Source organism: Nycticebus coucang, chromosome 24 (genome assembly GCF_027406575.1).
Source record: "Nycticebus coucang isolate mNycCou1 chromosome 24, mNycCou1.pri, whole genome shotgun sequence".
NCBI lineage: Eukaryota > Metazoa > Chordata > Mammalia > Primates > Lorisidae > Nycticebus > Nycticebus coucang.
The window spans coordinates 385,956-409,904 of NC_069803.1; the positions used below are offsets into that span (position 1 = coordinate 385,956).

The 23,949-nt window shown below is 38.2% G+C and overlaps 1 pseudogene; it reads right to left on the reverse strand.

The window, feature by feature from the left end:
* The window catches only part of LOC128576581 (putative ankyrin repeat domain-containing protein 20A3), a 156,479-nt pseudogene that overhangs the window by 18,020 nt on the left and 114,510 nt on the right, over window positions 1-23,949 (reverse strand).

The window sequence follows — 23,949 nt, forward strand, 5'->3', positions numbered from 1 at the left end:
GAAGCTTCCCGGGTTTGTGAGCCGTGTCACCGGTGGCCTCCTCTGGTTGCCCAGGGAGACAGGGGGTGTGGCCTCAGAATATCCAGAAGTGAGCGTTCTGCCGTTAAAGAAAAAACGGCTGTTGATCTACCTCCAGGGAACTGCTGCTCTGGTGTGGGCACTCAGGCCACCCTTTTCTCCTCTGTCCCGCGCCCCAGAGTCAGCACTGAGCGGCCGCAGTTTGTGCTGGGTCCACACCCCTTAAGAGATCCCCCAAGAATCAGAACTCTTGGGGGATGGGCCCTCAGACCCCGATTGGGAGTGGGGTTGGGGAAGCTAGAGTTTCATTCAGTTTCACGCAATACTACGGTCCGGGGAGGGCTCTGCACTGCACCGCAGGGAAGTGCCGCCAAGGCTTGATTTCCCCTCAGCAGAGTGCCCTCTCCTCGCTCACGTATCCCAGAGTCAGCGCTGACCTGCCGCAGGTCAGGCACTGTGCACTCCCCTCGAGAAATCACCCAAGGAGCCGAACTCCTGGGGGATAGGCCCTCAGACCCTGAGTGAGAGTAGGGGTTCTCAGCTCTCAGCGGGGAGGCCAGAGACTTATTCAGTCTTGGGCCCCGTATGCCCGGGAAGGGTTGCTGCACTGCACCGCAGGGAAGTGCCCCGAGGCGTGACTCCCCCTCAGCCCGGTGCCCTCTCCTCACTTGCGCGCCTCAGAGTCAATGCTGACCAGTCGCAACTCGGGGACTGTCCACTCCCCTTGAGAAATCACCCAAGGATCCGAAGTCCTGGGGGACAGGCCTCCAGACCTCAGTGGGAGGGAGGGGAGCACTGGGGATTCAGGGTTGCCGGGGAAGGATTCCCAAAGTTTTATTCAGCCCTATGTCTGGCAGGAGAACGCCACGGCACCCCAGTAGGGTAGGTAGGTCCAGTTTTTAGGTCTCTCCCGTGGAGTGTAGTGGGAGGGCCTTTAATTTCTGCCCACTTGTTCAATTGTGGGGCTCTTGAGCCGGTCTCATGGGGAAGGGGGACTCCCGTCCTCTTGGTGGTGGATTTTGTACCTTTTGTTTGCGTCCTTGTGATCACAACTTGCCTCAGCGGTGTTGATGTGCGTTCTTCAGCCTTCTCTCTTGGTGAGGCTCAAGTCCACCAGGATACTTACTAAATTCCTGTCCCTTAACTCTCCTTCTGGACGGGAGCCTTTGTTGAAAGCTGGCTTCAGTCCGCCATCTTGTCTCCCCCCTCCCCATATATATATTTTTTAATTTCACATTAACGTGAGGGTACAAATACCCAGGTCAAAATATTTGATTTTAGACACTTATACTCTGCTGTTAATATATTTGACATGTACACTTGCAACATACATAGTAGGTGAGGTATGGCAAGTATATATGTCAAATATATTAACAGTAGAGTATAAATGTCTAAAGAAAACTATTGAATAAATGAGGTGAATGGCATGTTGACCAATTTAATGTGAACATTCTGGATTGTGCATAGAGTCAGCACATTGTACCCCATAAATGCAGTAATGTACACAGTTATGATCTAAAAAAAAAAAAGATTAGGAACTATTAGGGTGACATCAACCTTTGGCCTTGGCAAAAGATCTTAGGGAATAAAATGCAACTGGATGTTGAATCTTGTCAGGGGAGTGTCAGACTGAACTAGGTGGAGGCTGAGACAGCTTTTTTGGACAGCAACAATGGAGAGAACCAAAGCAGTCCAGGACATTTGCATTGTAATGGAGTGCAATAAGCTGCAGAAACAAGTATCTTTATTTAAAAAATGTTTGATTTTGTTAAGTGGAGTCCCTCTTGTTATGTCCCACACTCAAAAGGTTTCCCACATAGCCCCACACCATGCCCATTCAGAGGAAGCACCCCACCCTCCTTGCATCTCCTTGTCTGTCCATCATTGCCCTACCCCAAACTTGAATTGAAATGAGTTTTTCTCCTGTGTGGGCTTGTGTTATATCATCTACTGGCTTCATATTAGTATTGAGTACAGTGGATAATTGATTTTTCATTCTCGTGAATTAAATGCGCTACTAAGAATGTGTTTCATCTTCATCTAGGATAATACAAAGGAAGTATCCATCTGTTTAATGGCTGAATAGTATTCCATGGTATACATATACCACAATTCATTAATCCATTCCTTAGTTGATGGGCATTTTAGTTGTTTCCATATCTTTGCAATTGTAAATTGATCTGTGACAAATAATCTAGTGCAAATTTCTTTATAATAAATGATTTTTTTTTTCTGTTGGGTAGATGCCTATTACTAGCATTGTGGGGTCACATGGAGATTAAATTTGAATTATTTTTTTTACTTTTTTTATTAAGTCATTTCTACATAGATCATGAATGCATTTATGCCATCATGGGATTCAATGTGTTGATTATTTGTACAAATTGGAGTGCTTACAGTGAACTCTTGGAGGATTCTCTAGACTTCTTTCCAAATAGACTGTATTAGTTTGCAGTCCCATCAACAGAGTAAAAGTATTCCCTTCTCTCCACATCAACACCAGCATTTGCAGCTTTGGGACTTTGTGATGTGGGCTAATCTTACTGGGGTAAGATGATACCTCAGGGTTGTTTTGATTTGCATTTATCTAATAATTAAGGACAATGAGCATTTTTTCATATGTTTGTTAGCCATTCATCTGTCTTCCTTAGAGAAGGTTCTGGTCATGTTTCTTGCCCAGTGATAGATGGGATTGTTAAGGTCATAAATGACAGAAAAATGAAGAAGGGAAATTTAAAATATGAGATGATGAAAACAATGAAGTAAATTTGTGAGAAAGTGAAAAATAACCAAAAGGAAATTATAAAAATCAGAATTAAATAAGAGGTGAAGGATATGAAGAATACAGAAAGGATATAGCGGAGCTGAAGGAATTGAAGCAGTCAATTAGGGAACTTAAAGATGCAGTAGAAAATATTAATAACAGATTAGACCATGTAGAAGAATCTCAGAGGTAGAGGATAAAGCTCTTGAGATAACTCAGACAGTTAAAAAGGCAGAAAAAGAGAGAGTGAGCACAGAATGCTAACTGACAGAATTATGGGACTTGATAAAGCATTCAAACATGCAAGTTATAAGCATCCCATAAGGAGAAGAAGAATACTCTAAAGGAATGGAAGCCATACTGGAGAATGTTATAAATGAAAATTTTTCAAATATCAGCAAACATTTTGACAGACTCCTTTCAGAGGGATATTGGACCCCGGGTCACCTCAACTCAAATAGAGCTTCTCCGAGACACATTGTGATGAATGTTTCCAAAGTCAAATGAAATAAAAGATTCTACGAGCTTCCAGGATTAAGTACCAATTTACATACATGGGCAAATCCATCAGGGTGACTTCAGACTTCTCTAATGAAAATTTTCAAGCCAGAAGATAATGGTCATCTGCCTTTAATCTACTTCAGTGTAACCATTTCCAGCCCAGAATTCTATATCTTGCTAAGCTAAGCTTTAAAATTGATGAAGAAATCAAATCTTTTACTGATATGCAAACATTGAGAAAATTTGCCACAACAAGACCAGATCTACAGGAAGTACTTCAACCTATTCTACACAGTGACCATCACAATGGACCACCAGAAAAGTAAACACCCAGAAATTAAAGAACAGAACCTAGCTTCCACAATGATGCAAACGACAAAACTAATGCACTTTTACAAAATAAGATGAATAGAATGCTACAACACTTATCAATTATCTCAATAAATATTAATGGCTTGAATTCCCCACTGAAAAGGCATAGACTGGCTAATTGAATTAAAAAGTACAAGCCATCCATTTGCTGCTGCAAGAAACACACCTAGCCTCAAAAGACAAATTAAAACTAAGAGTTAAGGGTTGGAAGACAATTTTTCAGGCCAATGAAATTCAGAAAAGAGAGGTTGCAATCTTAGTTTCAGATATAAGTGGCTTTAAAGCAACTAAAGTCATTTCTCTGATGATTAAAGATGATGAGCATTTTTTCATGTGTGTGTAGACCATGCACCTATCTTCTTCAGAAAAGTTTCTGCTTATGTGTCTTGCCCACAATGAAATGGGATTACTTGTTTTTTTTTCATAGTCATAAGTTTGAGTTCTCTGTGGATTTTGGTTATTCGACTTTTGTTGGAAATATAACTTGCAAAAATCCTCTCCCATTCTGAGGGTTGTCTATTTGCTTTATTTAGTGTGTTCTTGGCATTGCAGAAGCTTTTTAATTTGATCAGATCCCAGTAATGTATTTTTGATGTTGCTTCAATTGCCCGGGGTGCCCTCCTCATAAAGTATTCTCCTTCCTTTTGGAAGGAAGTTTGGAGAACACTCAGGGATCTAAATGTAGACCTGACATTTGATCCTGCAATTCCTCTTCTAGGTGTATATCCAAAGGAACAAAAATCATTTGGCAATAAAGATATTTTCACCAGATTGTTCATTACAGCTCAATTCATAATTGCCAAGTCATGGAAGAAGCCCAAGTGCCCATTGACCCATGAATGGATTAATAAATTGTGGTATATGTGTACCATGGAATACTATTTAGCATTCAAAAAAATGGAGACTTTACCTCTTTTATGTTTACATGGATGGAGCTGGAAAATATTCTTCTTAGTAAGGTATCTCAGAAATGGGAAAAAAATCCAATATGTTCAGTACTACTGTGAAAGCAATTTATAATCACTCACACTTGCATATGAAAAAGGAAACACAACTATAGCCTAGGATGAAGGAGGGAAGGGGAGAAAGAGGGAAGCATAGGGGGTGGGTTGATAGAGGGAGGGTTAGTAGGGCGGCCACACCTATGGAGCACATTGTAAGTGCAATTGGATCTATCAGGTGTAAAATACAAATGTCTTAATGCTGTAATCGGGTAAATGAGGTTAAAGCTATGTTGATTAGTAAGGACTCTGATTTGTACAAATAATCAACACATCAAATCCCATAATGGCATAAATGAGCTGTAATGAACAATCTGGTGAAAATATCTTTATTGCCAAATGATTTTTGTTCCTTTGGATATACACCTAGAAGAGGAATTGCAGGATCAAATGTCAGGTCTACATTTAGATCCCTGATCTATGTGCAAATGACTTAATTTAAAAAAAAGCAACTAAAGTCAAAAAAGACAAAGATGAGCACTTCATATTGGTCAAGGAAAAAAACACAACAAGAGAGTATTTCAATTCTAAACATTTATGCCCCCAAGTTAAATGCTCCCAGATTCATGAAACAGACCTTAATTAGTCTGAGCAATATGATATCATATAACACCATAATAACAGGGGACTTTAACATTTTTCTTACAGAGCTGGACAGATCCTCAAACCAGCGGTTCTCATCTTGTGGGTCACGACCACTTTGGACTGTATTAAAGAGTTGAGGCATTAGGAATTTTGAGAAGCACTGCTCTAAACCGAAATTAAACAAAAGATATAAAGGACTTAAATGAGACCCTAGAAATGTATCTCAAAGCTAAAGAATATAAATTCTTTTCCTTGGCCCATGGAACATTCTCCAAAAGTGATCATATCCTAAGACATGAAACAAACCTCAACAGAATCAAAATAATTGAAATTTAACCTTCTATCTTCTCAAACCACAAGGCACAAAAGGTGGAGCTCAAACCAACAAAAATGTTCAACTCAACACAAAGGGATAGAAATTAAACAAGCTTATGATGAATGACAGTTGGGTGCAGGAAGAAATAAAAGAGGAAATCATTAACTTCTTTGAGCATAACAGCAATGAAGACACAAGCTAACAAAACCTGTGGGATACAGCAAAAGCACTCCTGAGAGGAAAATTTATCACTTTAGATGCCTATATCCAAAAAACAGAAAGAGAGCACATCAACAAACTCACAAGCCATTTTATGGAATTGGAAAAAGAAAAACAATCTAAGTCTAAACCCAGCTGATGAAAAGAAATATATAAAATTAAATCAGAGATTAATGAAATTGAAAGCAAAAAAAATTTTTTTTCAGAAAATTAATAAAACAAGGTATTGGTTTTTTGAATAAATAAATAAAATAGATAAAACTTTGCCCTAACTAGAAATAGAAAAGTAAAATCTCTAGTAACCTCACTCAGAAATGATAAAGGAAATGACAACTGACACCACAGAGATACAAGGGATTATCTCTGAATACAAGATACTCTATACCCAGCAATTTGACAATGTGAAGGAAATGGATAAATATTTGGAATCACACCCTGTCCCTGGACTTAGCCAGGAAGAAATAGATCTCCTGAACAGACCAAATTCAAGCACTGAGATCAAAGAAACAATAAAATACCTTCCACAAAAAAAAAAAAAAATGCCCCGGTCTAGATGTCATCACACAAGAATTCCATGAAATCTTCAAAAAAGAGCTTGTTCCCATTCTGAAAAAATTATTCCAAAAAACTGAGGAGGAAGGAATCTTCCCCCAACACATTCTACAAAGCAAACTTCACCCTGATACCAAAACCAGGAAAAGAACCAACTAAAAAGAACTTCAGACCAATTTCACTAATGAATATAGATGTAAAAATTGTCAACAAAATCCTAGTCAATAGATTACAGGAATCATTAAAAAAGTCATCATCATGATCAAGTAGGTTTCATCCCATGGATGCAAGGCTGGTTTAACATCGCAAATCCATAAACATTATTCACCATATCAACAGAAGCAAACATAAAGACCATATGATCCTCTCAATGGATGCAGAAAAAGCATTTGATAAAATCCAGCATCCTTTTCTAGTCAGAAAATGATGTACACTTTTGAGAACAGGCATAGGTGACACATTTCTTAAACTGATTGAAGCTATCTATGACAAACCCACAGCAAATATTTTACTGAATGGAATAAAATTGAAAGCTTTTCAACTTAGAACTAGAACTTGAACTCTGTCACCTCTACTATTCAACATAGAGCTGGAAGTTTTAGCCAAAATGATCAGGTAAGAGAAGGAAACAAATGGCATCCAAATGGAAGCAGAGGAGGTCAAACTCTCCCTCTTTGCTCACTAGATTATCTTATACTTAAAGAACCCCGAAGAGTCCACCACAAGACTCCTGTAAGTCATGAAAAAATACAGTAATATCTTGGAATATAAAATCAATGTCCAAAAGTCAGTAGCCTTTGTATATCCCAATAACAGCCAAAACATCAGAGGCTAATTAAAGACACAACCCCCTTCACCATAGCTGCAAGGAAAATTAAATACTTAGGAATATACTTAACAAAAGACATGAAGGACCTCTTGAAAGAAAATTATGAAACCCTAAGAAAAGAAATAGCAGAGAATATTAACAAATGAACGAACATACCATGCTCATGGCTAGCAAGGATCAACAGTGTTAAAATGTCTATACTTCCCAAAGGAATCTACAGATTCAATGCCATCCCTATTAAAATACCAACATCGTACTTTCAAGACGTGGAAAAAAATAATTCTGCATTTTGTATGGAACCAGAAAAAAACCTGTATAGTTAAGGCAGTTCTTAGTAAAAAAAAACAACAACAAATCTGGGGGCATCATCATACCAGAACTTAGGCTGTACTGCAAGGCCATAGTGGTCAAAACAGCATGGTATGGCACAAAAATAGAGACATAGACATTTGGAATTGAATAGAAAACCAGTAAATGAAAATAATATCTACAGCCACCTAATCTTTGATCAACCAAACAAGAATATACACTAGGGGAAAGAATCCCTATTCAATAAATGGTGCTGGGTGAACTGGATATCCACATGTAAAAGATTGAAACTGCACCCATTCCTTTCTCCACTCAAAAATTAATTCAAGATGGATAAAATACCTAAAATTTGGCATTAAATGATAAAATTCCCCAAAGAAAGTGTAGGAAAAATGCTTGGAGCACCCTGGAGAAAGACATTATGCAGAAGACCTCCATGGCAATTGCAACAACAACAAAAGTAAATGAATGGGACATAATGAAACTTAAAAGCTTCTGTACAGCTAAGGAGACAACAGCCAAAGCTAATATACAACCTACACAATGGGAAAGCATATTTGCATATTTTGATTCAGAGAAAAGCTTGATAATGAGGATTTGCAGAAAACTCAAATGAATAAACATAAAAGAGCCTATAATCCCTTAGATCACTGGGCAAGAGAGATGAATGGAACCTTCTGTGAAGAAGACAGACGAGTGGCCAAAAAACATGAAAAAATACTCATCATCCCTAATTATTAGTGAAATGCAAATCAAAACCACTCTGAGATATCATCTAACCCCAGCAAGAATAGCCCACATCACAAAATCTCAAACCTACAGATGCTGGTGTGGATGTGGAGAGAAGGGAACACTTTTACACTGATGGTGGAACTGCAAACTAATACACCCTTTTTGAAAGGAAGTACAAAGAACCCTCAAAGAACTCAAGTTGGACCTCTCATTTGATCCTGCAATCCTATTACTGGGCATCTACTCAGAGGGAAAAAAATCCTTGTACCATAAAGACACTTGCACTAGACTGTTTATCACAGGTCAATTCACCATTGCCAAGATGTAGAAACAGATGAAATGCTCACCAGCCCGGGAATAGATTAACAAACTGTGGTATATGTATAACCAGGGAATACTATTTCTGCATTAAAAAAGATAGAGTCTTTGCATGCTTTGTAGTAACCTGATGGAAGTGGAACACATTATTCTTAGTAAAGCATCACAGAAATAGAGACAATAATTCCATGTACTCAATTCTCATATGAGGACAGTTGATGACCTAGTACAGGCTGGGGGGGTGGGAGAAGGGGAGAGCAAAGAGAGGGAAGGAGGGAAGGAATGGGGCACAGAAGAGTAGAGAGAAGGAAGGAGGGAGGGAGTGGGGAAGAGTGGTGGTGTGTGACACACCTTTGTGTGCAGGACAGAATTATAAGAGGGACTTAACCTGACAAATGCATCAATGTAACCTGGTTCTTTGTACCCTCAATGAATCCCCAACAATAAAAAAAAACCCAAAAACAAAACAACAAAATCATATATTTTTCTCCTTTGTCTGTTGGTAGTATAGGACACCTCCTGCTCCCCAAAGACTACAGATTATGCTAAAGGAGTAGTCTTGGTGCAACAAAAGTGAATGTGACTGGGATCTGCACTTCCTACTTAGGTCTGGACTGCCTACTTGTGTGGCTTACTCACACCTCTTGCCCTATTCAGCTTTGAACTGAAACTTACCATTTCTACCAAGAATAAGTGCTGAACCTATAAGATTTTAAGCCTTAGGGTTCCCATAAAACCAGTCTTGTATTGAGAAGTTTTGGATATGGGATTACTGGGTGCCCTATGTTCAGTCATCCCATATCTACATGACTCCGTAACCAGCAACTATTTCTCCATGATATATAAAAATTCTCAGTAGGGGCACAACATTGTTTTAGAATCCCCAGGGTGTTATTATGATTCTTCTCTAAAGGCATTCCGAAAGTCCATATGGAATGCCCCCCCACCATTTAATACCATATATCTTAATGTTCTCACTCCAAGTAATAGGAATGTATAACAGGAGATGGTGAGATGGTGTTGGCATGCAGGTGATTGACCTAGGTACTTCTTGATACTCCCTTTCTCAATTTTGACCATAAATGGTGAAATGGAGTAGTCAGCACATGAGATAGAAATGATGACAGTCTCAGAAACTCAGTGATGAGGAACAATCTCACCCTACAATGTCAATCATTCTGACTAACAGAGGTGTTATCTAGGGGTGCAGAGAATTGAGAACGAACAGGAAAGGGGGCACATGTTGCATATCAGTGTGAACTTGAGATGACCTTCAGGAGACTAGGCTCTGTACTATGACCCACTGACCCTTCTTTAAGAAGTTGTTCAGCCCATTGACCTCTCTCCCTAAAGAAAGGGAGAGGAAACCATAAAGGTACCACCTCCCACACCTACATGCACAATCCAAATGGATAAAGGGGCGTAAAGGAGTGAAAACTGTGCTGCATCTCCCACTATGCATCTCAAAATTTAGAACCTTTTTCTTTAAAGTTGGCCATCTCACAGCCCTCAACTAAAGGAGGCTGCTTCACCCAATGTCACAATACTCAGAGGTCTGTCTGTGTCACTGACCAACAGAACCTACACCCACCACTGTGCTGTTAATGAGATTGCTCCTGGGCTGCTCCCAGCCACTGATGGGAGCACTGAAGACAAATTGCGCATGCTGCTTCCTGGGCACCATATAGACAATGATGATCCAGTTCAATTACTCCTGCCAGGGTGGTAACTCCTCTTCTGGTCATGAAAGTACTGAATGTCCAGGCAGCCCATAGCTTGAAAGGCCTTAAGACTTTTGCCTGTCTCAAGAAGAACCGTCTTTTAAGAGTCAAAACCTCTGTAACTGAAAAATCCAGACTTGCAGAGACCAGAAGCCCAAAGTTCCCAGGTGGGTCTTTAAAACTCACATTATGTAAGAATATTCCTACTTTCAACCCTTGTTATCTGGATCCTTGTATTCTGCATGCATGTCATACATTATGACATTTCTTTGATTTACAGTCTACATTACATACTGCAAAATATGTAGCCAGTATTTTCTTTGTGTTCAAATGCTCATATTAATTATGTTTATTCTCTTGGGAATTAAACACGTTCTCATATATTCCATTTAAAACTTTTCTGTAAAACTGTCCAACACTTTATAATCTCTTTAGGCTATACTTCATCTATACTCTTCCCTTCACTGACACACTTTGATTATATGTGTTGTCTATATTTCCTAAGAACTCCCACTTTTCAACCCAGTATAGCTGTATTATTATTGTTTTATCTCTAAATAGAGAGAAGTGGTAAATAAATCCCTAATATCTACAAAGATTTCCATGTCTGAAGTCATGTCAAAAGAGATTTCTCCATTCCAATTGCGTTAGTCACTTCAACAGAAGAAAAAATGTTTACCAATTTTCTTTCTTCAATAATGATTTATTTTCTTTTTTTGCAATGGGTTTTCTGCCATAACAAAGAACACATGCTATGAAAACCATCCATACAATCTAAAATGGGAAAGGAAAGAATTGTATTATCATCATAACATCATCATCACCGGACACGTAGATTTGAGCAAGTCCACAACTATTGGCCATTTGATCTACAAACATAGTGGCATTGACAAGAAACTCATTGAAAAATTTCAGGAGACTGCTGAGATGGGAAAGTACTCTTTTAAGGATGCTTGGGTCTTGGATAAACTGAAAGCTGAGAATGAATGTAAGCTTGCTGTTACCATTGATATCTCCCTGTGAAAATCTGAGACCAGAAAATATTATGTGACTATCATGGATGCCCCAGGACACATAAAAAACATGATTACAAGCACATCTCAGGCTGAATATACTGTACTGTGCTCATTGTAGCTGCTAGTATTTCATGAATGTAAAGCTGGTATCTCAAGTAATGGGTAGATCTGTGAGAATATTCTTCTGGCTTACACACTGAGAGTGAAACTAATTGTTGTTAACAAAATGTATTCCACCCTATACCCAGAATAGATATGAGGACATCATTAAAGAAGTCAGGATTTATATTAAGAAAATTGGCTAGAACCCTGACACAATAGTATTTGTGCCAATTTCTGGTTGGAATTGGTGACATGTTCATGTCCAGTGCTTACATGCCTTGGTGCAAGGGATGGAAAGTCCCTGGAAAGATGACAATACGAGTGGAACCATGCTACTTGAAGCATTCTGGTAAGAATAACTTTGTTGTAAAATGATTTTTGGTCATCTGGATTTATACCTAGTAGAGGAATTGCAGGATTGAGGGCAGGTTTACTTTTAATTCCCTCAGTGTTCTTCAGTATGTTTTAATGAAAAAAAAAAAAAACTGGACCAAAAATCTGTAACACAATTTTGAGACCCATTAAAACAAAATTAAATGGGGGGGAAAAGACTGAGTTCTTTTTTTTTCTTAATTGTTTAAATTAAATTATAACGGTGTACATTAATGCATTTATGGGGTACAATGTGCTGATTTTTTTTTTTTATTGTTGGGGATACACTGAGGGTACAATAAGCCAGGTTACAGTGATTGCAATTGTTAGGTAAAGTCCCTCTTGCAATCATGTCTTGACCCCATAAAGTGTGACACACACCAAGGCCCCACCGCCCTCCCTGCTTCCCTCTTTCTGTTTCCCCCAAATAACCATAATTGTCCTTAATTGTCCTCATATCAAAATTGAGTTCATAGGATTCATGCTTCTCAATTCTTGTGATGCTTTACTAAGAATAATGTCTTCCACGTCCATCCAGGTTAATACGAAGGATGTAAAGTCTCCATTTTTTTTAATGGCTGAATAGTATTCCATGGTATACATATACCACAGCTTGTTAATCCATTCCTGGGTGGTGGGCATTTAGGCTGTTTCCACATTTTGGCGATTGTAAATTGAGCTGCAATAAACAGTCTAGTACAAGTGTTCTTATGATAAAAGGATTTTTTTCCTTCTGGGTAGATGCCCAGTAATGGGATTGCAGGATCAAATGGGAGGTCTAGGTTGAGTGCTTTGAGGTTTCTCCATACTTCCTTCCAGAGAGGTTGTACTAGTTTGCAGTCCCACCAGCAGTGTAAAAGTGTTCCCTTCTATCCACATCCACGCCAGCATCTGCAGTTTTGAGATTTTGTGATGTGGGCTATTCTCACTGGGGTTAGATGAGATCTCAGGGTTGTTTTGATTTGCATTTCTCTAATATATAGAGATGATGAACATTTTTTCATTTGTTTGTTAGCCATTCGTCTGCCGTCTTTAGAGAAAGTTCTATTCATGTCTCTTGTCCATTGACATATGAGATTGTTGGCTTTTTTGATGTGGATTAATTTGAGTTCTCTATAGATCCTAGTTATCAAGCTTTTGTCTGATTGAAAATATGCAAATATCCTTTCCCATTGTGTAGGTTGTCTCTTTGCTTTGGTTATTGTCTCCTTAGCTGTACAGAAGCTTTTCAGTTTAATGAAGTCCCATTTGTTTATTTTTGTTGTTGTTGCAATTGCCATGGCAGTCTTCTTCATGAAGTCTTCCCCCAGGCCAATATCTTCCAGTGTTTTTCCTATGCTTTCTTGGAGGATTTTTATTGTTTCATGCCTTAAGTTTAAGTCCTTTATCCATCTTGAATCGATTTTTGAGAGTGGGGAAAGGTGTGGGTCCAGTTTCAGTCTTTTACATGTAGACATCCAGTTCTCCCAACACCATTTATTGAATAGGGAATCTTTCCCCCAAGGTATGTTCTTGTTTGGTTTATCGAAGATTAGGTGGTTGTAAGATGTTAGTTTCATGTCTTGGTGTTCAATTCGATTCCAAGTGTCTATGTCTCTGTTTTTGTGTCAGTACCATGCTGTCTTGAGCACTATGGCTTTGTAGTACAGACTAAAATCTGGTATGCTGATGCCCCCAGCTTTATTTTTGTTACAGAGAATTGCCTTAGCTATACAGGGTTTTTTCCAGTTCCATACAAAACGCAGAATCATTTTTTCCAAATCTTGAAAGTACGATGTTGGTATTTTGATAGGAATGGCATTGAATAGGTAGATTGCTTTGGGAAGTATAGACATGTTAACAATGTTGATTCTTCCCATCCATGAGCATGGTATGTTCTTCCATGTGTTAATATCCTCTGCTATTTCCTTTCTGAGGATTTCATAGTTTTCTTTATAGAGGTCCTTCACCTCCTTCGTTAGGTATATTCCTAGGTATTTCATTTTCTTTGAAACTATGGTGAACGGAGTTGTGTCCTTAATCAGCTTCTCATCTTGACTGTTATTGGTGTACACAAAGGCTACCGACTTGTGGACATTGATTTTATATCCTGAAACATTACTGTATTTTTTGATGACTTCTAGGAGTCTTGTGGTTGAGTCTTTGGGGTTCTCTAAGTATAAGATCATGTCGTCAGCAAAGAGGGAGGGTTTGACCTCCTCTGCTCCCATTTGGATTCCCTTTATTTCCTTGTCTTGCCTAATTGTATTGGCTAGAACTTCCAGCACTACGTTGAATAGTAAAGGTGACAGAGGACAACCTTGTCTGGTTCCAGTTCTAAGAGGAAAAGCTTTCAGTTTTACTCCATTCAGTAAAATATTGGCTGTGGGTTTGTCATAGATAGCTTCAATCAGTTTTAGAAATGTGCCACCTATGCCTATACTCTTCAGTGTTCTAATTAGAAAAGGATGCTGGATTTTATCAAATGCTTTTTCTGCATCTATTGAGAGGATCATGTGATCTTTATTTTTGCCTCTGTTAATATGGTGGATAACGTTTAGAGACTTGCGTATGTTAAAGCAGCCTTGCATCCGTGGGATGAAGCCTACTTGATCATGATGAATGACTTTTTTGATGATAAGCTGTAATCTATTGGCTAGGATTTTGTTGAGAATTTTTGCATCTACATTCATGAGTGAGATTGGACTGAAATTCTCCTTTTTGTTTGGGTCTTTTCCTGGTTTTGGTATCAGGGTGATGTTTGCTTCATAGAATGTGTTGGGGAAGAGTCCTTCTTCCTCAATTTTTTGGAATAATTTCTGCAGTACAGGAATAAGCTCTTCCTTGAAGGTTTGATAGAATTCTGGAGTGAAGCCATCTGGACCAGGGTATTTTTTGGTTGGAAGCTTTTTTATTGTTTCTTTGATCTCAGTGCTTGAAATTGGTCTGTCCAGGAGCTCTATTTCTTCCTGGCTGAGTCTAGGGAGCGGGTGTGATTCCAAATATTGATCCATTTCTTTCACATTTTCAAACTTCTGGGCATAGAGTTTCTGGTAGTATTCAGAGATGATCTCTTGTATCTCTGTGGGATCTGTTGTTATTTCCCCTTTATCGTTTCTGATTGAGGTTACTAGAGATTTTACTTTTCTATTTCTAGTTAGTCTGGCCAATGGTTTATCTATTTTATTAATTTTTTCAAAAAACCAACTCCTTGTTTCATTAATTTTCTGAATGATTCTTTTGTTTTCAATTTCATTGATCTCTGATTTGATTTAGGATATTTCTTTTCTTCTACTGAGTTTACGCTTAGATTGTTCTTCTTTTTCCAATTCCATAAGATCTCTTGTGAGATTGTTGATGTGCTCTCTTTCTGTTTTTCGAATGTAGGCATCTAAAGCGATGAATTTTCCTCTCAAAACTGCTTTTGCAGTATCCCACAGGTTTTGGTAGCTTGTGTCTTCATTGTTGTTATGCTCAAGGAAGTTAATGATTTCCTGTTTTATTTCTTCCTTCACCCATCTGTTATTCAACAGAAGATTGTTTAGTTTCCATGCCTTTGGATGGGGTTGAGCATTTTTGTTAGAGTTGAGTTCCACCTTTAGTGCCTTATGGTCTGAGAAGATACAAGGTAACATTTCAATTCTTTTGATTCTGTTGATATTTGTTTTGTGTCCCAGGATATGATCAATTTTGGAGAATGTTCCATGGGGTGATGAGAAGAATGTATATTCTTTTTCTTTGGGGTGGAGTGTTCTATATGCATCTATCAAGCACAGTTGTTCTAGGGTCTCATTTAAATCTCTTACATCTTTGTTTAATTTCTGTTTAGAGGATCTGTCCAGCTCTGTAAGAGGTGTGTTAAAGTCCCCTGTTATGATGGTATTATCAGATATCATATTGCTCAGACTGAGTAAGGTCTGCTTCAAGAATCTGGGAGCATTTAAATTGGGTGCATAAATATTTAGAATGGAAATGTCTTCTTGTTGTAGTTTTACCTTGACCAATATAAAGTGACCATCTTTGTCTTTTTTGACTTTAGTTGCTTTAAATCCACATGTATCTGAAAATAAGATTGCAACTCCTCTTTTCTTCTGAATTCCGTTTGCCTGAAAAATTGTCTTCCAACCCTTGACTCGGAGCTTTAATTTGTCTTTTGAGGCCAGGTGTGTTTCTTGCAGACAGCAAATGGATGGCTTGTGTTTTTTAATCCAGTCAGCCAATCTATGTCTCTTCAGTGGGGAATTCAAGCCATTAACATTTATTGAGATAATTGATAAGTGTGGTAGTATTCTATTCGTCTTATTTGGTGAGAGTCCATTGCTTAGTTTTATCTTTTTCATCAGTGTGGAGGTTAGGTTCTGTCCTTTGATTTCTGAGTTCTTACTTTGCTGCTGATCCATTGTGGTGGTCAGTGTGCAGAACAGGTTGAAGTATTTCCTGTAGAGCTGGTCTTGTTGTGGCAAATTTCCTCAATGTTTGTATATCCGTAAATGATTTGATTTCTCCGTCAATTTTGAAGCTTAGCTTAGCAGGGTACAGAATTTTGGGCTGAAAATTGTTCTGTTTAAGTAGATTAAAGGTAGATGACCATTGTCTTCTTGCTTTGAAAGTTTCATTAGAGAAGTCTGCGGTCACTCTGATGGATTTGCCCCTGTAGGTCAACTGGCGCTTACTCCTGGCAGCTTGCAGAATCTTTTCTTTTGTCCTGACTTTGGAAAGGTTCATCACAATGTGTCTTGGAGAAGCTCGGTTAGAGTTGAGGCGACCTGGGGTCCGATATCCCTCTGAAAGCAGTGTGTCAGAATCTTTGGTGATGTTTGGGAAATTTTCTTTTATAATATTCTCTAGTATGGCTTCCATTCCTCTGGGGCATTCTTCTTCCCCTTCTGGAATTCCTATAACTCGTATGTTGGAATGCTTCATAAAGTCCCATAATTCTGACAGTGAACGTTCTGCTTTCTCTCTCTTCTTTTCTGCCTCTTTTACTGTCTGAGTTATCTCAAGAACTTTGTCTTCTACCTCTGAAATTCTTTCTTCTGCATGGTCTAACCTGTTGCTGATACTTTCCATTGTATCTTTAAGTTCCCTAATTGACTGTTTCAGTTCCTTCAGGTCTGCTATATCCTTTTTATATTCTTCATATCGTTCATCTCTTATTTGATTCTGTTTTTAGATTTCCTTTTGGTTATTTTCCACTTTATTAGCAATTTCCTTCATTGTATCCATCATTTCTTTCATTGTTTTCAACATGTGTATTCTAAATTCCCTTTCTGTCATTCCTAACATTTCTATACTGGTGGAATCATCTGCAGTAGCTACCTCATGGTCCCTTGGTGGGGTTGTTCTAGACTGGTTCTTCATGTTGCCTGGAGTTTTCTGGTGATTCTTCCTCATGAGTGATTTCTTTTATCTGTTTCCTTGCCCTAATTTTCTTTTCACTTCCTCTTGCTCTTTAAGTTCTTGTCCCTGTGGACTAAGTGTTACAGGACCAGAAGGGTGAGAAGGTTGAAGAGCAAAAAAAGGGGATGAAAGAAAGGAGGACCGAGTGATAAGAAAAAAGGAAAGATAGAGAAAGGAGAGGGGTGGGTATAAGGAATATTGACAAAAAGAAGAGAGGCACAGAAAGAGGGTGACAGGGCAATATAGGTGTACAGTAGGGTACTTTGACACAACCTTAAAAAACCCCACCTTCTGGGGGTGCCCAGTTGCGTGGTTCCCTTGAGGTCAGCAGCTCTTTGCTAACCTGATCAGACACAGTACCCCACCTCCACCAAGTAGAGAAGAAAGACAAAAATGCTATAAATCAAACCAAAAGAAGCAAACAGAAAACTTTACGGGGATAAAATTGGGTGAAAAACCAAATTATATCGGTAGAAACACTAGCAAAAATGAAGTGGAAGTTATTAAAAAAGGCAGCAATGGGAAATTATAATTAAACTAGGAAAATTGAGAAAGAAAAAGGGATCTGTGTGGAAAAGATTGAAATTAAAAAACAAAAGAACATCAACAACGTCAAAATAAACAAACCAAAAAAACAACCAAACCAAAAAAAAAAAGAAGAAAAAAATACACAACCAAAAACAAAGCAGTTTGTATATGTTATTGAATTTTGTCTGGGCAACACGTGGTCTTCTGGGGTATGAGATGTTAGTCACAGTTCTGATACGACTGGAGCGTGCTGATTTCTCAAACCCCAGCAGGTAGACACCCTAAATCTCTCTTCAGCCTACGTAAAAGGCACTTTGAACTTGTAAACTTGCTGAGCAGAGGCTTTCCCAGCTTTCTCGCTGGAATCGCTGCTGAAGTGGCTATCCACTTACTCAGTGTGCCAAAACCGGTCTCACTCTGCCCCTGAGGGTTAGGGCTGTAAGGCGGCTCAAACCCCACCCTTAGGCTACTTGGTTGCTGGGTTACCAGCTCCCACCCGTTTCTAGCTCTGTGACCCTGAGGGCGGAGCTTGCCGGGGCAGATCACTGACAATGGATCCGTGTGACCCACCGCCAAACACTATCAGCTCCGTCTGGCTCAGCGGCTCAGACTGGGGCCCCAGACAATGGCCAAAGTTCTCCGCACTCCCGCTCAGGCCTTCCCCAAGGCAGTTCAACTCAGTGCCAAGTCCAAGGACATCAAAACAGTTCACAGGTAAGGCCTTTCTGGTTTGAAGTCTTGCTGCTACTGAACTTACAGTTGTGGGCGGGTTTAGACGGATTGAACACACGTGACCACTTGCCGGTTTTCCACTGTTTTAGTCCTCCTCTTGGGGTCCAGAAGTCTCTCGCTGACTCCCTGTATCTTCATAGGAGTGATGATAGGCAGTTCCCACCAGCCAGAGATGCCTGGAGTCCTATCTCCCCAGACTCACGGTGCCCAGATGCAAGGAAGCTGTTACTCGGCTGCCATCTTGCTCCGCCTCCCTATACCAATTTTCTTAAATGTTCTGATCATGAAAGGATGTTGGATGTTATCAAAAGCTTTTTCTGCATCGATTGAGAGAATCATATGGTCTTTGTTTTTTAATTTGTTTATGTGCTGAATTACATTTATAGATTTACATATATTGAACCAGCCTTGAGACCCTGGGATAAAACCGACTTGGTCATGATGTATGATTTGTTTGATATGTTGCTGGATTCTGTTTGTTAGAATCTTGTTGAATATTTTTGCATCTATATTCATTAGTGATATTGGTCTACAATTTTCTTTTCTTGTTGGGTCTTTTCCTGGTTTGGGGATCAGGGTGATGTTTGCTTCATAGAACGTGTTGGGTAGTCTTCCTTCTTTTTCTACCTTTTGGAACAGGTTGAGTAATCTTCAGGGGAATATGTGAATCCTAGTAAAAGTGGAATGTAAAGCTCTTAGCCAAATAACTAAGAGAATGCCACGAAAGCTATGTTAACTAGTGTAATGAAAATGTGTCAAACTGTCTATGAACCAAGTGTATGGTGCCCCATGATCATATTAATGTACACAGCTATGATTTAATAAAAATAAAAAAAAACTAAAGCAAATAAAGAACCTTTGGAATGGGAAAAGATATTTTCAGGTTAGTAATCTGACAAAGGGTTGATAATTAGAATCCACAGGGAATTCAGATTAATCAACATAAAAAGAACAAACAATCCCATCTATCACTGGGCAAGAGTCATAAACACAACCTATGAAGAAGACAAATGAATGGCTAACAAACATCAAAAAAATGGTCTTAATCATCACAGAAATACAATCAAAATCATTTTTAGATATCACTTAACCCCACTCAGAATAGCTTACATCACAGAGTCCCAAATGAGATGCTTGTGCAAATGTGGAGAAAAGTGAACATCTTTACACTGTTGTTGAGATTGCAAACTAATAGAGTCTCTTTGGAAAGAAGTAGGGAGAGTCCTCAAAGAACTCAAATTATACCTCCCATTTGATCCCAGAAGAAAAAAATAGCACCTTATCATAAAGACATCTGCATTTGATTATTGCTGCTCAGTTTACAATCACCAAGATGTGGAAACTACCCTAGTGCCCACCGACTCATGAATGGATTAGCAAACTGTGGTATATGTATACTATGAAATATTACTTAGCCATAAAAAGATGGAGAATTTACATCTGGATAGTTAGAAAACATTCTTTTTAGTAAAGTATCACAAGAATGGAAAAGCAAGTATCCAATGGATTCAACAGTAATATGAAGCTGGTAGACCAACTAATACATGCCCCCACAAAACAAAAACAAAACAAAACAAAAACAAAAAGTCAATTTAACTCCATTTGAGCCAAGGGGGGAGGAAAAAGGGGGAGAAGGGAATGGGATCAGTGTGGTCCCACCTAATGGGCACATGTAAGGACATAGGGCACATCTCCCCAGAGTGAGAAACAATTATAATAGGGACTTTCCCTAACAAACTCAAAAACAAAACAAAACAAACCCCTACAAAGTTTAAGACTTCTCTATAATAAACATGCCTTTTCCCTGTTTCTTGCAGCTTTTCATTTATTTTTATTTTTATTTTCTATTTTAAATTTTATTTATTTCTGTTTTAACCTTTCTTTTATTTGAGCCAAGGTCTTGCTCTGACTCTCAGTACAATGCCATGATCATAGCTCATTGCAACCTCTAATATGAGGGCTCATGTTATTTTCTCACTGCAGCCTCTTGAATATCTGGAACTGTAGGGAAGCATCACCACACCCACACCTGGATAATTATTTTTTCTTTCTTTCTTTCCTTTTCCTTCCTTACTCCCTCTCTCCCTCCCTCCCTTCCTTCCTTCCTCAATTAAAAAAGAGGGTCATCAAGGCCATATCTTTCAGTCTTAGTTTGCTTTACCTCTCAGCACCACCTGCAGGTCATTCCTTCCTTCCTTCCTTCCTTCCTTCCTTCCTTCCTTCCTTCCTTCCTTCCTTCCTTCCTTCCTTCCTTCCTTCCTTCCTTCCCTCCTTCCTTCCTCCCTCCCTCCCTTCCTTCCTTTCTTCTTTCCTTCCTTCCTTCTCTCCCTCCCTCCTTTCTTCCTTCCATTCTCTCTCTCTCCTCTCTCTTTTTTCTTTTCTTTTCTTTTCTTACTTTTCTCTCTTTCCCCTCCCTCCCTTCCTTCCTTCCTTCTGTCCTTCCTACCTTCCTTCCTTTCTTTCTTCTCTCTCTTTCTTTCTTCTCTCTCTTTCTTTCTTTTTGTTCTAACATTACCTAGGCTTGTCTACAGCTCCTGGTTTCAAGCCTCCTACAGTGCTTAGATTACAGGCATGAATCACCTCTTACAGCTTTTCTATCATCCTGTTTCTCCCCTTGCTTTGAACTCTATTTTTTTTTTTTTTTGAGACTAGGTATAACTTTGTCACCCAAGATCAAGTACAGTGCTACCATCACAGCTTGATGAAGTCTCTAATTCCTGGGCTCAAGTGATTCACCTGACTGGGCCTCCAAGGAGCTAGGACTACACTTTCATATCACCATGATGGACTAATGCCTTTATAGTTTTTGTAGAGATAGACCCAAGATTCAGGTGATCTTTTTGCCTTGGCCTTTTTACTTTGGCCTCCCAAAGTGCTGGGATTCCATGGCATGACTGTGTATTAATATTCCTTAATACACAGTCTCATCCAGAGATCTATTTTTCATCACTTTTTTAAACTAAAATCTTTTACAATCCTATACTTCCAATTAAAAAAGAGGGCCATCAAGGCCATATCTTTGAGTCTTAGTTTGCTTTACCTCTCAGCACCACCTGCAGGCACTGACTAGACCTTCCCTGTGCTCCTGGACGAGCATCTATCCTGAAATCTCCAAACCTGAAATCCAAAATGTTTCAAAATGTTATTCATCTTACATATAAAGATGACAGCACAAGTGGACAATTCCACATCTGAATTCATGTGACAGGTTTCATTGAAAACATACATCTTTGTTTCATGCAAAATTTAGTACTTAAAAATATTATATCAAGTTACATTCAGGCTTTGTGCATAAGTTGTTCATGAAGCATTAATGAATATTGTGTTTAGACTTGGATCCCATCCTCAAGATATTTTATTGTGTATATATAAATATTCTAAAATCTGAAATACTTCTGGGCATTTGGGGTACAGAATGTACAGCCTGTACTAGTAGAGAAAAAAAGTTCCTTTTAAGTATGATAGAAAGTAAGAGATTGACTTACTGAACTTGCAGATGACACATATTTCTCAATGCAGTCCAGTGCCTTTCCAAAGTTTACTTTCATTTTTGAATTTTCTTTTTCAAGGCTAAAATACATATTGTAAAATAATTCTTATCACAGATAAATTTTTAAAATGCCATAAAGCTTGTGAAAAAATATCTAAAGGCATAATTAGAGAATTTCTCAAAGATTAACAAAGCAGATAATTTGGCAAAGGTATTTTTCTAGGTGTATTTTTGGAAAATGTATAAAATTTTGAAAAAATATACAAAGGCATACATTTCAAAATAGCTTAAAGTTGAAACTTTCCTTGGCTTCACACAAACATACTTATTTTCTGAACAGATACAATCTCATATTACACTGCTATTTGCTTTATGAATACTCAAGTTATTTTGTGTGCTGCTTTTAACTGTACCTTTGCATGCGGTCTTCCATCATCCTTTTACATTTTATAGTCTCTGCTAACTGATCTTCCAGAGATTTCTGCACCTAAAACAAAGGATTAAAAATAATTTACACTTGGAAAAACAAAATGTCCACCAATGGATTAATGGATAAATGAAATGTGGTATACATAAAAATATTATTCATAGGCTATGACAATGTTTTTATTAAAATCTTACTACCCAAATTATTAATTTTAGGAATTAAGTCAATTTCTTTTGTAAAGTCACGGGGACTGGCACTACTTGCAATAAGTACTATCACTGTGAAGGGGATAGATATTTTTATCAGAGACGTTTTTCATATTGTCTACCATATTCTTATACGCAGGTTGTCCCTGACTTGGGATCCTCCAACTTCCTATTGTTTGACTCCATAATGATGTGAAGCCGTTGCAAGTTTGACATAATGATGATGGCCACCTTAATTTTTTTGACTTTAAAATGATATGAAACACCCCAATTTCAATGTATGTTGAATTTTGATTCATGATCCTTCCCAGGCTAGCAATATGTGGTATGAGGGACATACAATGCTTTATTATAGAAAGACTTACATTAGATGATTTTTTCAACTGAAGGCTAATGTAAGTGCTCTGAACATGTTCCAGGTAGGCTAGGCTAAGTGAGGATGGGTTTATTGGGATATAACCCCACTGAAAGTCAGTGAGCATCTGTGCTACAGGTTGAGCATCTTAATATTAGAACCTAAAATCCAAAATGCCCCCAAATCCTAATCACTTTTAGGGTCAAAATGACATTCCAAATGGAAAATTTGACATCTGACTTCATGTGCCATGTTGCAGTGAAAACATCTTTGCTTCATGCACAAAATTATAAAACATTACATAAAATTACCTTCAGAGTGTGTGAATATGGTGTATATATTACAAATAAATTTGTGTTTAGACTTGAATTCCCTTCCCAAGATATTTCAATATGCATGTACAAATATTCTACAATTCAAAACATTTCTAGTCCAAAGCATTTTGAGTAAGATACACTCAGCCTATTCTGCCACAGAACTAAAATAAGAGATTAACTTACGAAACTTGCACTTGACAAGTCTTTCTCATACTTGTTGAGTTTTTTGGCTTGGTCTTTGACAGTAAGTTTTAATTTGGAATTTGCCATTTTGATCCTAAAATATAATTTTTAAAATAATTAATGTCAGATAATTTTTTTAAATACCATGCATTTTTGAACAAACACTTGAAAGTATGTTTATGTGAATCCTTAAATATTTGAAAAGTAGATGATTAAGCAACTATATCATTTTTCTAGCAATGTCCACGCATAATGTGCAAAATTTAGAAACAAAGTAAAAAAAAATATGCATTTCAAAATAGCTTAAAGCTGAAAATTTTCCTAAGATTCACACAGATATAGTTACTATTACAACTAGCACTAGTCTCAAACTGTAACACTTATTTTCTTTATAATACTCAAGTCTTTTTATTTTTCTTTTTTGCTGCTTGAAAGCATACTTTTTCCATTGGTCTAGCATCTTCTCAGCACGGTGTCCTTCCTCTTTGAGTTGATCCTCTACTTCTTGAAACTAAAACAAAGATTAGAAAAATGTTTACACTTGGAAATGACACACATTTCCCTCACTGGATGGATAGCTAAAAAATGTAGTATATAGAAAACAA